The sequence below is a fragment of the Salvelinus sp. IW2-2015 genome, linkage group LG18, assembly GCF_002910315.2.
Source record: "Salvelinus sp. IW2-2015 linkage group LG18, ASM291031v2, whole genome shotgun sequence".
Lineage (NCBI taxonomy): Eukaryota > Metazoa > Chordata > Actinopteri > Salmoniformes > Salmonidae > Salvelinus > Salvelinus sp. IW2-2015.
Genome location: NC_036858.1, coordinates 65,957,248 through 65,970,609, shown reverse-complemented (window position 1 = coordinate 65,970,609; position 13,362 = coordinate 65,957,248). Strand labels below are relative to the sequence as shown.

The 13,362-nt window shown below is 49.5% G+C and overlaps 1 pseudogene; it reads left to right on the top strand.

Moving 5' to 3' along the window:
- The window catches only part of LOC111977997 (protein tweety homolog 2-like), a 115,901-nt pseudogene that overhangs the window by 64,657 nt on the left and 37,882 nt on the right, over window positions 1–13,362 (top strand).

The following is a 13,362-nucleotide window of genomic DNA, read 5'->3' as shown; positions in this document are numbered from 1 at the left end:
ACTGGTGGTACCGGGCTGAGGGCACGCACCTCAGGGCGAGTGCGGGGAGAAGGAACAGTGCGTACAGGGCTCTGGAGACGCACAGGAGGCTTGGTGCGTGGTGCCGGAACTGGAGGTACTGGGCTGGAGACACGCACCACAGGGAGAGTGCGTGGAGGAGGAACAGGGCTCTGGAGACGCACTGGAAGCCTGGTGCATGGTGTAGGCACTGGTGGTACTGGGCTGGGGCGGGAAGGTGGCGCCGGATATACCGGGCCGTGCAGGCGTACTTGCTCCCTTGAGCACCGAGCCTGCCCAACCTTACCTGGTTGCATGCTCCCCGTAGCCCGACCAGTGCGGGGAGGTGGAATAACCCGCACTGGGCTGTGTTGGCGAACCGGGGACAGGAAAGGGCCTTCCCCAAACTGCTGCCACAAAGTTGGAAGTACAGAATCATCTAGAATGTCATTGTATGCTGTAACGTTAAGATTTCCCTTCACTGGAACCAAAGGGCTTTGCCCGAACCATGAAAAACAGCCCCATTATTCCTCCTCCACCAAACTTTACAGTTGGCACTATGCATTCGGGCAGGTAGCATTCTCCTGTCATCCTCCAAACCCAGATTCGTCCGTTGAACTGTAAGATGGTGAAGTTCTATTCTTCTGATTCTATCAATTCTATCCTCCTGATTCCTCCTTACAAGCAAAAATTAAAGCAGGAAGCACCAGTGACTTGGTCTATAAAAAATTGGTCAGATGAAGCAGATGCTAAACTACAGGACTGTTTTGCTATCACAGACTGGAACATGTTCCGGGATTCTTCCGATGGCATTGAGGAGTACACCACATCAGTCACTGACTTTATCAATAAGTGCATCGAGGATGTCGTCCCCGTAGTGACTGTGCGTACATACCTCAACCAGAAGCCATGGATTACAGGCAACATTCGCACTGAGCTAAAGGTGAGAGCTGCCGCTTTCAAGGTGCGGGACTCTAACCCGGAAGCTTATAAGAAATCCTGCTATGCCCTCCGACAAACCATCAAACAGACAAAGCGTCAATACAGGGCTAAGATTGAATCGTACTACACCGGCTCCGACGCTCGTCTTATGTGGCAGGGCTTGCAAACTTTTTTCAGACTACAAAGGGAAGCACAGCCGCAAGCTGCCCAGTGACACTAGCCTACCACACAAGCTAAATCACTTCAATGCTCGCTTCGAGGCAAGCAACATTGAGGCATGCATGAGAGCATCAGCTGTTCCGGACGACTGTATGATCACGCTCTCCGTAGCCGACGTGAGTAAGACCTTTAAACAGGTCAACATTCACAAGAATCGGGGCCAGACGGATTACCAGGATGTGCTGACCAACTGGCAGGTGTCTTCACTGACATTTTCAACATGTCCATGATTGAGTCTGTAARACCAACATGTTTCAAGCAGACCACCATAGTCCCTGTGCCCAAGAACACGAAGGCAACGTGCCTAAAGGACTACAGACCCGCAGCACTCACGTCTGTAGCCATGAAGTGCTTTGAAAGGCTGGTAATGGCTCACATCAACACCATTATCCCAGAAACCCTAGACCCACTCCAATTTGCATACCGCCCAAACAGATCCACAGATGATGCAATCTCTATTGCACTCCACACTGTCCTTTCCCACCTGGACAAAAGGAACACCTACTGTATGTGAGAATGCTATTCATTGACTACATTGTGGTCCCGTGTGGCTCAGTTGGTAGAGCATGGCGCTTGCAACGCCAGGGTTGTGGGTTCATTCCCCACGGGGGGACCAGGATGAATATGTATGAACTTTCCAATTTGTAAGTCGCTCTGGATAAGAGCGTCTGCTAAATGACTTAAATGTAAATGTAAATGTACAGCTCAGCGTTCAACACAATAGTACCCTCAAAGCTCATCACTAAGCTAAGGATCCTAGGACTAAACACCTCCGTCTGCAACTGGATCCTGGACTTCCTGACGGGCCACCCCCAGGTGGTGAGGGTAGGTAGCAACACTTCTGCCACACTGATCCTCAACACTGGAGCCCCCCAGTGGTGCGTGCTCAGTCCCCTCCTGTACTCCCTGTTCACCCACAACCGCATGGCCAGGCACGACTCCAGCACCATCATTAAGTTTGCAGACGACAAAACAGTGGTAGGCCTGATCACCGAAAATGACGAGACAGCCTATAGGGATGAGGTCAGAGACCTGGCCGGGTGGTGCCAGAATAACAACTTATCCCTCAACGTAACCAAGACTAAGGAGATGATTGTTGACTACAGGAAAAGGAGGACCGAGCACGCCCCCATTCTCGTCGACGGGGCTGTAGTGGGGCAGGTTGAGAGCTTCAAGTTCCTTGGTGTCCACATCAACAAACTAGAATGGTCCAAACACACCAAGACAGTCGTGAAGAGAGCACGACAAAGTCTATTCCCCCTCAGGAAACTAAAAAGATTTGGCATTGGTCCTGAGATCCTCAAAAGGTTCTACAGCTGCAACATTGAGAGCATCCTGACTGGTTGCATCACTGCCTGGTACGGCAATTGCTCGGCCTCCGACCGCAAGGCACTACAGAGGGTAGTGCGTATGGTCCAGTACATCACTGGGGCTAAGCTGCCTCAGGACCTCTACACCAGGCGGTGTCAGAGGAAGGCCCTAAAAATTGTCAAAGACCTCAGCCACCCCAGTCATAGACTGTTCTCTCTACTACCGCATGGCAAGCGGTACCGGAGTGCCAAGTCTAGGACAAAACGGCTTCTCAACAGTTTTTACGCCCAAGCCATAAGACTCCTGAACAGGTAATCAAATGGCTACCCGGACTATTTGCATTGTGTGCTCCCCCCAACCCCTCTTTTACGCTGCTGCTACTCTCTGTTTATCATATATGCGTAGTCACTTTAACGATACATTCATGTACATACTACCTAATTTTGCCCGACCAACCAGTGCCCCCGCACATTGGCTAACCGGGCTATCTGCATTGTGTCCCACCCACCAACCCCTCTTTTACGCTACTGCTACTCTCTGTTTATCATATATGCATAGTCACTTTAACCATATCTACATGTACATACTACCTCAATCAGCACGACTAACCGGTGCCTGTATGTAGCCTCGCTACTGTTATAGCCTCGCTACTGTTATAGCCTCGCTACTGTATATAGCCTCGCTACTGTTATTTTTCACTGTCTTTTTACTGTTGTTTTTATTTCTTTACTTAGCTATTGTTCACCTAATACCTTTTTTTGCGCTGTTGGTTTTAGCCTGTAAGTAAGCATTTCACTGTAAGGTCTACACCTGTTGTTTTCGGCGCACGTGACAAATAAACTTTGATTTGATTTGATGATTCATCACTCCAGAGAATGCGTTTCCACTGCTCCAGAGTTCAATGGCGGGGAGCTTTACACCACACCAGCCGATGCTTGGCATTGATCTATAGACTGCTCGGCCATGGACACCCATTTAATGAAGCTCCTGGTGAGCAGTTCTGGTACTGACGTTGCTTCCAGAGGCAGTTTGGAACTCGGAAGTGAGTGTTGCACCCGAGGACAGACGATTTTTATGCCCTTCAGCACTCGGCGGTCCTGTTTTGTGAGCTTGTGGGGCCTACCACTTCACAGCTGAGCCTTTGTTGTTCCTAGACGTTTCCACTTCACAATAACAGCACTTACAGTTGACCGGGGCAGCTCTAGTAGGGCAGACATTTAAGGACTTGTTGGAAAGGTGGCATCCTATGACGGTGCCATGTTGAAAGTCACTGAGCTCTTCAGTAAGGCCAATCTACTGTCAATTAAGATTGCATGGCTGTGTGCTCGATTTTATACACCTGTCAGCAATGGGTGTGGCTGAAATAGCCGAATCCATTGATTTGAAAGGGTGTCTAAATACTTTTGTATATATAGTGTATTTATCCAGTGTTCAGATTGTTTTTACAACATTTACACAACATTATTATAACCTTACTGAGTTCAGATGAAAACATAGTTGTCACGACTTCCGCCGAAGTTGGTCCCTCTCCTTGTTCGTTCGGCGGTCGATGTCACCGGCTTTCTAGTCACCACCGATCCATGTTTCATTTTTGTTTTGTTTTGTCTTCATTGTACACACCTGGTTTCCATTCCATAATCATGTTCCCTCTGGCTTCCCCTTTTGTTTTGTGCGTGATTGTTTTTGTCAAGTGGTTCCGTGTACGTGTTCTGGATTGTTTATGTTTATCCTTGTTGGATTATTGTTGATATTGAGTAAATATCGTGGCTTTACTCATACCTGTGTCCTGCGCCTGACTCCGCTTTATTCCATTCACCTGGAACACTGACAGAATCACACACCTAAAGAATGGAGTCAGCAGGTGCACCCAGCCATCCGCTACCTGTGGAGGAGCGCGTCCAGCAGCATGCGACTATGTTGCAGAGTCTCGGTACTGCCATGGATTGCGTGTGGCAAACTACGGAGAGATGGGAGAGAGGGGGTTTTTCAGCAACCCCATCATCACCCCAGCTCCCACAACAACCTCCCTCGATGTACACCCCTCCTTCACCAGCATCCAGTGGAATTCGGCTATCGCTCCCGGGGGTATATGACGGAATGGCTGCCGGGTGCCAGGGGTTCCTTCTCCAGCTGGAGCTCTACCTGGCGACCGTTCGGCCGGCTCCTTCGGGATGCGAGAGTGTCCAACGACGATTATGAAGATTTCACCCGCCGCTGCCGGGCGGTTTTCGATCATCCACCTGAAGGGAGAGCGGCGGGGGAACGACTATATCATCTCAGACAGGGGATGAGGAGCGCACAAGAGTTCGCGCTGGACTTTCGCWCTCTGGCCACCGGCGCGGGATGGAATGAGCGGGCCCTGATCGAACACTGCAGGTGTAGTTTACGTGAGGACGTTCGCAGGGAGCTAGCCTGCAGAGACACCACCCTTAAGCTTGACGAGCTTAACGTCCCGCGGACATCCGGATCGGGGTCCGTCAGTTCCATCCCCCAGCACTTCCGATCCAACGCCGATGGAGCTGGGAGGTGCTGCAATGAGGGGGACCGGAGGGGGGACCATTCCCTGCACCATCTGTGGCCGCAGAGGGCACACTGCTGGTCGGTGCTGGGGAGGTTCCCCAGGGAGTCGAGGTAGCAGGCGGAGCACTGGTGGATCATCCCAGGTGAGTAGGCACCCGACTCACCCAGAGCTCCTTGTTGCGCACATGTGGTTGTTTATAGAATTTCCTGAGCTTTCCCCGCATTCCCAGCATAAGGCGCTAGTCGTTCAGGCGCGGCTGGGAACTTTATTGACCGTTCCTTTGCACGTAGATTAGGGATCCCTATTGTTCCTGTTGATGTTCCCTTCCCTGTACATGCCTTAGATAGTCGTCCTTTGGGGTCGGGGCTAATTAGGGAGGTCACAGCTCCACTCTGTATGATAACGCAGGAGGGTCATGAGGAGAGAATTAGTCTCTTTCTGATCGACTCTCCTGCGTTTCCTGTTGTGAAACGCATTTGGTTGGCCTCAAATGAACCCACTATTTCGTGGCAACAGAGGGCTCTCAAGGGATGGTCCCGTCAGTGCTCAGGGAGGTGTGTAGGTGTTTCCTTAGGTGCAACTACGGTGGAAAGTCCAAACCAGGTCGCCGCCATGCACATTCCCCCCGAATATGCCTATTTGGCACTCGCCTTCTGTAAAAAGAAGGCGACTCAATTACCACCCCATTGACGGGGGGATTGTGTGATAAATCTCTTGGTAGACGCAGACGCAGCAGCTTCCTCTGTCACAGGAGGAGACGGCGGCTATGGAAACATATGTCACCGAATCTCTGGGACAGGGATACATTCGGCCTTCCATTTCACCTGCCTCCTCGAGTTTTTTTTTTTTTTGAAGAAGGATAGAAGTTTAAGCCCGTGTATTGACTATCGAGGTCTTAATCAGATCACGGTAAAGTACAGTTACCCGCTACCTCTCATAGCCAGTGTGACAGAGTCATTGCACAGGGCGCGCTTCTTCACAAAATTGGATCTCAGGAGCGCTTACAACCTGGTGCATATCCGGGCGGCGGATGAGTGGAAGACGGCATTTAGTACCACTTCTGGGCACTATGAGTTCCTCGTCATGCCGTACGGGTTGATGAATGCTCCATCAGTCTTCCAATCCTTTGTAGATTAGATTTTCAGGGACCTGCACGGGCAGGGTGTGGTGGTGTATATAGATGGCATTCTGATATTCTCCGCTACACGTGCCGAGCATGTGTCCCTGGTACGCAGGGTGCTTGGTCGACTGTTGGAGCATGACCTGTACGTCAAGGCTGAAAAATGTCTGTTCTTCCAACAGTCCGTCTCCTTTCTAGGGTACGGCCTTTCCGCGTCGGGTGGAGATGGAGAGTGACCGCATTGCAGCCGTACGTAATTGGCCATCTCCAACCACGGTAAAGGAGGTGCAGCGGTTCTTAAGGTTTACCAACTACTACCGGAGGTTTATCCGGTGCTTTGGTCAGATCACGGCTCCCATTACCTCCTTGCTGAAGGGGGGACTGGTGTGACTGCAGTGGTCAGCTGGGGCGGACAGGGCTTTTAGTCACCTGAAGGCTATGTTTCCCTCGGCTCCCGTGCTGGCTCATCCTGATCCCTCCTTGGCCTTCATAGTAGAGGTAGACGCGTCCGAGGCTGGGATAGGAGCTGTGCTGTCTCAGCGCTCGGGTACGCCACTAAAGCTCCGAGCGAAACTATGATGTGGGGGACCGGGAGCTGTTGGCTGTTGTCGGAGCTCTGAAGGCGTGGAGACATTGGCTTGAGGGGGCTAGACACCCTTTCCTCATTTGGACTGACCACCGCAATCTGGAGTACATCCGGGTGGCGAGGAGACTGAACCCTTTTCACCCGCTTTGTTTTCACCCTATCATACAGACCAGGTTCCCAGAACGTGAAGGCAGATGCGCTGTCCCGGATGTATGACACAGAGGAGCGGTCCGCGGATCCCACTCCCATAATTCCGGCTTCTTGCCTGGTGGCACCGGTGGTATGGGAGGTGGATACAGACATCGAGCAGGCGTCACGTACAGAGCCCACTCCCGCACAGTGTCCAGTTGGGCGTCTGTACGTTCCGTCTGATGTCTGCGATCGTTTGATCTGTTGGGCCCACACGTTACCCTCCTCTGGTCATCCTGGCATCGGTCGGACAGTGCGCTGTCTTACTGGGAAGTTTTGTATGGTGGCCCACGTTAGTGGCCCACGTTAGCTAAGGACGTGAGGGTTTATGTTTCCTCCTGCTCGGTGTGCGCCCAGTGCAAGGCACCCAGACACCTGCCCAGAGGGAAATTACAACCCCTTCCCGTTCCACAACGGCCGTGGTCACACCTATCAGTGGATTTCGTGACGGATCTTCCCCCGTCACGGGGTAACACCACGATCCTGGTTGTTGTGGATCGGTTTTCTAAGTCCTGCCGTCTCCTTCCTTTGCCCGGTCTCCCTACGGCTCTACACACTGCTTTTCAGTGTGTGCTAGGTTATCAGCCGGTCCTGGCACCGTGGCATCAGAGCCAGATCGAGGCTCCTGCGGTGGATGAATGGTTTCGGCACTCGGAGGAGACATGGGACGCTGCCCATGTGCGGCTACAGTGGGCCATCAGGCGACAGAAGGCGAGTGCCGACCGCCACCGCAGTGAGGACCGGGTCTGGCTCTCGACCCGAAACCTACCCCTTTGCCTGCCCTGCCGGGTCCGCGGTTTGTGTGGCCATTTAAAGTCCTGAGGAGACTGAACGAGATTTGTTATAGGTTACAACTCCCCCCTGATTATCGTATTAACCCCTCGGTCCATGTGTCTCTCCTCAGGCCGGTGGTGGCTGGTCCTCTCCAGCAGTCTGAGGTGCGGAGAACCTCCACATTCAGCGAGTTGTTATACATGTATCCAATTCCCTGTGATGGTGTCCAGCCTGTGATGGTGTTCAGCTTGACTTTAATTTGGCTGAGAGACACACAGTAGTAGTGGTCACAGGAGGCACCAGGCACGTGGTCCTACAGCCCCCTGCTGAACATGTACTGTACTATCCTCTGGCTGCCCAGAGATTAGAGGGGGGGTAGAGGAGAGAGAGCGTAATATGAGAGACGGAGAGAGATGGATAGAATAGAGAGAGAGGGGGGGGGAGCGAGAGGTGGACGGACGGACGTAGTCATAGCTTTCAGAGCATTACATATTCATGCATATGGATTTGAGCTCATCCATTAGTAAACCATCTGGACTGGATTTGTGCCCCAGCCAGAGACCACTGAGCACAGCTACTGCATAGCACTGCTTCTGTTCTGACTGGAGCAGATGGCATCAGGAGAGGGCACGGAACACACACACACATTGACTAAGGCTACATCTTCTTCTCACACACATATGCATACACCTACACACAGATTTACATCATCAGCAAAAAGTAACGATAACAAGTACACACACAGCCTACACCATGTCTATTCATACACTGACACAGACGCACACACGGTATGCATCCTATTGGGGTAAAGTGTCAGCCAGTTCTGTGTAAGCTAGAGACATGGGCAAGCCAGCGGACTCTCATTTGGGTTGAAATGTGGTTGGCTGCTCCCTCTGCACATTACTGTAAGAATAGGAATACTGTGATGGTTGGACCTGCGGCCATATTGAGTGAACCCATAGGAGTAAATCAAGGAAGAAAAGAAGAAATGTCACTGACGTCTGTCATTCCCTTCTGTTCCTCTAGGTCCTGCTGTAACTCATTCTAGATCCGTTTACACTGACTGTCTGTCACTGACTGTTGTCATTCCTCTGTGTTCCTCTAGGATCCTGCTGTAACTCATTCTAGATCTGTTACACTGACTGTCTGTCACTGACTCTGTCTGTCATTCCCTCTGTGTCCTCAGGATCCTGCCTGTAACTCATTCTAGATCTGTTACACTGACTGTCTGTCACTGACTGTCTGTCATTCCCTCTGTGTCCTCTAGGATCCTGCTGTAACTCATTCTAGATCTGTTACACTGACTGTCTGTCAATGACTGTCTGTCATTTCCTCTGTGTCCTCTAGGACCTGCTGTAACTCATTCTAGATCTGTTACACTGACTGTCTGTCACTGACTGTCTGTCATTCCCTCTGTGTCCTCTAGGATCCTGCTGTAACTCATTCTAGATCTGTTACACTGACTGTTGTCACTGACTGTCTGTCATTCCCTCTGTTCCTCTAGGATCCTGCTGTACTCATTCTAGATCTGTGGTACACTGACTGTCTAGTCACTGACTGTCTGTCATTCCCTCTGTGTCCTCTAGGATCCTGCTGTAACTCATTCTAGATCTGTTACACTGACTGTCTGTCACTGACTGTCTGTCATTCCCTCTGTGTCCTCTAGAATCRTGCTGTAACTCATTCTAGATCTGTTACACTGACTGTCTGTCTCTGTCTGTCATTTCCTCTGTGTCCTCTAGGTGGCTCATCTACCTGCTGCTACTGATTCTAGATCTGGTGATCTGTCTGGCGGCTTGCCTGGGCCTAGCCAAACAGTCTCGCTGGCTGCTGACAACGTGAGTAGCCTACCGCCCCTGTTACTGTTCTGTCCCTGTTCTGACCTTGTTATTGTTCTGTCCCTGTTACTGTCCTGTCCCTGTTACTGTTCTGTCACTGTTCTGTCCCTGTTACTGTTCTGTTACTGTTCTGTCCCTGTTCTGTTACTGTTCGGTCCCTGCTACTGTTCTGCCCTTGTTACTTCTGTTACTTTTCTGTTACAGTTCTGTCCATGTTACCGTTCTGTCCCTGTTAGTGTTCTGTCCCTGTTACTTCTGTTAATTTTCTGTTACTGTTCTGTCCCTGTTACTGCTCTGTTACTGTTACGTCCCTGTTACTATTCTGTCCCTTTCACTGTTCTGTTCCTGTTCAATTCCTATTCTGTCCCTATTCTGTTACTGTTACTGTTCTATCCCTGTTACTGTTCTGCCCCTGTTAATGTTCTATCCCTGTTACCGTTCTGTCCCTGTTACTGTTCTGTCCCTGTTACTTCTGTTACTTTTATGTTACTGTTTTGTCCCTGTTAATGTTCTATCCCTGTTACAGTTCTGTCCCTGTTACTTCTGTTACTTTTATGTTACTGTTCTGTCCCTGTTAATGTTCTATCCCTGTTACAGTTCTGTCCCTGTTACCGTTCTGTCCCTGTTACTGTTCTGTCCCTGTTACTTTTATGTTACTGTTTCGTCCCTGTTACTGCTCTGTTACTGTTCTGTCCCTGTTACTGTTCTGTCCCTGTTACTATTCCTATTCTGTCCCTGTTCTGTTACTGTCCTATCCCTGTTACTGTCCTATCCCTGTTACTGCTCTGTTACTGTTACTGCTCTGTTACTGTTACTGGTCTGCTACTGTTCTGCACCTGTTACTGTTCTGTCCCTTTTACTGTTTCTGTTCCTGTTCTATTCCTATTCTGTCCCTGTTCTGTTACTGTTCTATCCCTGTTAAATCTTTCTGTCCATGTTACTGTTCTGTCCCTGTTACTTATTTTACTTTTCTATTCCTATTCTGTCCCTGTTCTGTTACTGTCCTATCCCTGTTACTGTTCCTATCCGCTGTTACTGTTCTGTCCATGTTACCATCGGTCCCTGTTACAGTTCTGTCCCTATTACTGTTCTATCCCTGTTACTTCTGTTACTGTTACTTGTTCAGTCCCTGTTACTGTTCTGTCCCTGTTACTGTTCTGTCTCTGTTCTATCCCTGTTACTGTTTGCCCCTGTTACTGTTCTGTCTCTGTTACTTTCCTATCCCTGTTACTGTTCTGACCCTGTAACAGTTCTGACCCTGTTACTGTTCTGTTACTGTTCTGCTACTGTTCTATTCTTGTTACTGTTCTGTCCCTGTTACTGTTCTGTCCATGTTACTGTTCTATCACTGTTACTGTTCTGTCTCTGTTACTGTTCTGCTACTGTTCTATTCTTGTCACTATTCTGTCCTTGTTCTGTTACTGTTCAGTCCCTGTTACTGTTCTATCACTGTTACTGTTCTGTCTCTGTTACTGTTCTGCTACTGTTTCATTCTTGTCACTATTCTGTCCTTGTTCTGTTACTGTTCTGTCCGTGTTACAGTTCTGCCCCTGTTACTGCTCTGTTACTGTTACTGTTCAGTCCCTGTTACTGGTCTGCTACTGGTCTGTTACTGTTCTGTCCTTTTACTGCTCTGTTCCTGTTCTAATCCTATTCTGTCCCTGTTCTGTTACTGTTCTACCCTGTTACTCTTCTGTCCATGTTACTGTTCTGTCCCTGTTACTCTTCTGTCCTGTTACTTCTTTTACTTTTATGTTACTGTTCTGTCCCTGTTACTGCTCTGTTACTGTTACTGTTAGTCCCTGTTACTGTTCTACCCTGTTACAGTTCTGTCCCTGTCACCGTTCTGTCCCGGTTACTGTTCTGTCCCTGTTACTTCTGTTACTTTTCTGTTACAGTTCTGTTACCGTTCTGTTACTGTTCTGTCCCTGTTACTTCTGTTACTTTTTCTGTCACTGTTCTGTCCCTGTTACTGCTCTGTTACTGTTACTGTTCAGTCCCTGTTACTGTTCTGTTTCTGTTACTGTTCTGTCCCTATTACTTCTGTTACTGTTCTGTTACTGTTCTGTCCCTGTTACTGCTCTGTTACTGTTACTGTTCTGCCCCTGTTACTGTTCTGTCCCTGTTACTGCTTCTGTTACTGTTACTGTTCTGCCCCTGTTCTGTTTGCCCCTGTTACTGTTCTGCCCCTGTTACTGTTCTGCCCCTGTTACTGTTCTGCCCTGTTACTGTTCTGTTACTGTTACTGTTCTGTTACTGTTCTGCCCCTGTTACTGTTCTGCCTGTTACTGTTCTGTTACTGTTCTGCCCTGTTACTGTTCTGTTCAATTCTTTAAAGTATTGTTTGGGCTGTCGTGGAATTGGCTGCTTGGAGATTTGCCATGCCCATTTCCAAGAACCATACATTTGTGGTTGATTGAATTGACTTGTAGTCATGCCATAACTGCCATTTCAAGAACCACCCAGACTTCCTAGAGCGTTAATATACCTGTAGCAAGTTACCACTTGACCTGTTTTGTCAAGCAGCATGACCAGGTGAACTGGGGACAGCAAGGAGTCATCAGGCCAGGTTGTCCTGGGGCATGATCCTAGGGCTCAGGTCCTCCGAGAGAGAGAGAGAAGAAAGAATGAAAGAAAGAATGAAAAAAGAATGAAAGAAAGAATGAAAGAAGAAGGAAGAAAGAATGAAAAGAAAGAATGAAAGAATGAAAGAAAGAATGAAAGAATGAAAGAAAGAAAGGAAAGAAAGAAAGAAAGAAAGAAAGAAAGAAAGAAAGAAAAAGAGAGAGAGAGCATACTTAAATTCACACAGGACACCGGATAGACCGGAGAAATACTCCAGATAAAACAGACTGACTCTAGCCCCCCGACACATAAACTACTGGAGCATAAATACTAGAGTCTGAGACAGGAGGGTCAGGAGACACTGTGGCCCTGTCCGACGATACCCCCGGACAGGGCCAAACAGACAGGATATAACCCTGCCCACTTTGAAAAAAAGAACAGCCCCCACACCACTAGAGGGATATCTCCAACCATCAACTTACCATCCTGAGACAAGGCCGAGTATAGCCCACGAAGATCTCCCCCACCGCACAACCCAAAGGGGGGTGCCAAATAAATGAAGGTTTCCAGTGCTGTAGGAGCTGTATCTACTACGTTTGTTAGGGACAAACTGGATCGTTCAGAATTCCAATGTGGCAATTGTTTGCTTGTCGATGATTATAGGCTTGAGGTGGCTTCCTTGATCACGCAGGTCGCCAGCCTACGTAAGAAAATGGGGGAAACACAGAGTGGAGTGTTTACCTTTTCTACGCCTGTGGCTGAATGGCGTTCGTGCATGTTGGATGCATCTCCGTCTTGTCGTTATCCGACTGGCCGGTGTTGGCTGGAGTTCGTTCACCAGGGGAGCCATCTCCTGCCTCTCCTTCCCCATCTGATAGTGGAGTCGAAGGAGCACAGCAAGAAGGAGCACAGCAATCGACGATGGTCGCATGTCACGAGCCGGGGAAGACATGCGGCCTCCCGCAAAGCTGTCTAGACTTCCAACGAGAGGCCCGGAGCAGATACAAACAACTAATAATTTCGCCACCCTGGAGCCTGATCTTCCTGCACCTTCGTCACTGGGGGGGTACCTGTGTCTGCGGCTATTGTGCTATTCAACTCCTTCCCCTACGATTTCGAAGTCGACGTCGGCAACCTTCCGTCCCTGCTCTGGATTGAGCGGGGCCTCTCCATCTGTTGGAGGCCTGCACCATCCTGTTGAAGCATGGGAGTGGGTGGATTTCCTCGTCTTTCTCGCCAGCTGTGATTTTGGGCAGCTCCATGGTAAGAAATGTGACTGTCCTGGTGCAAACACAATGCC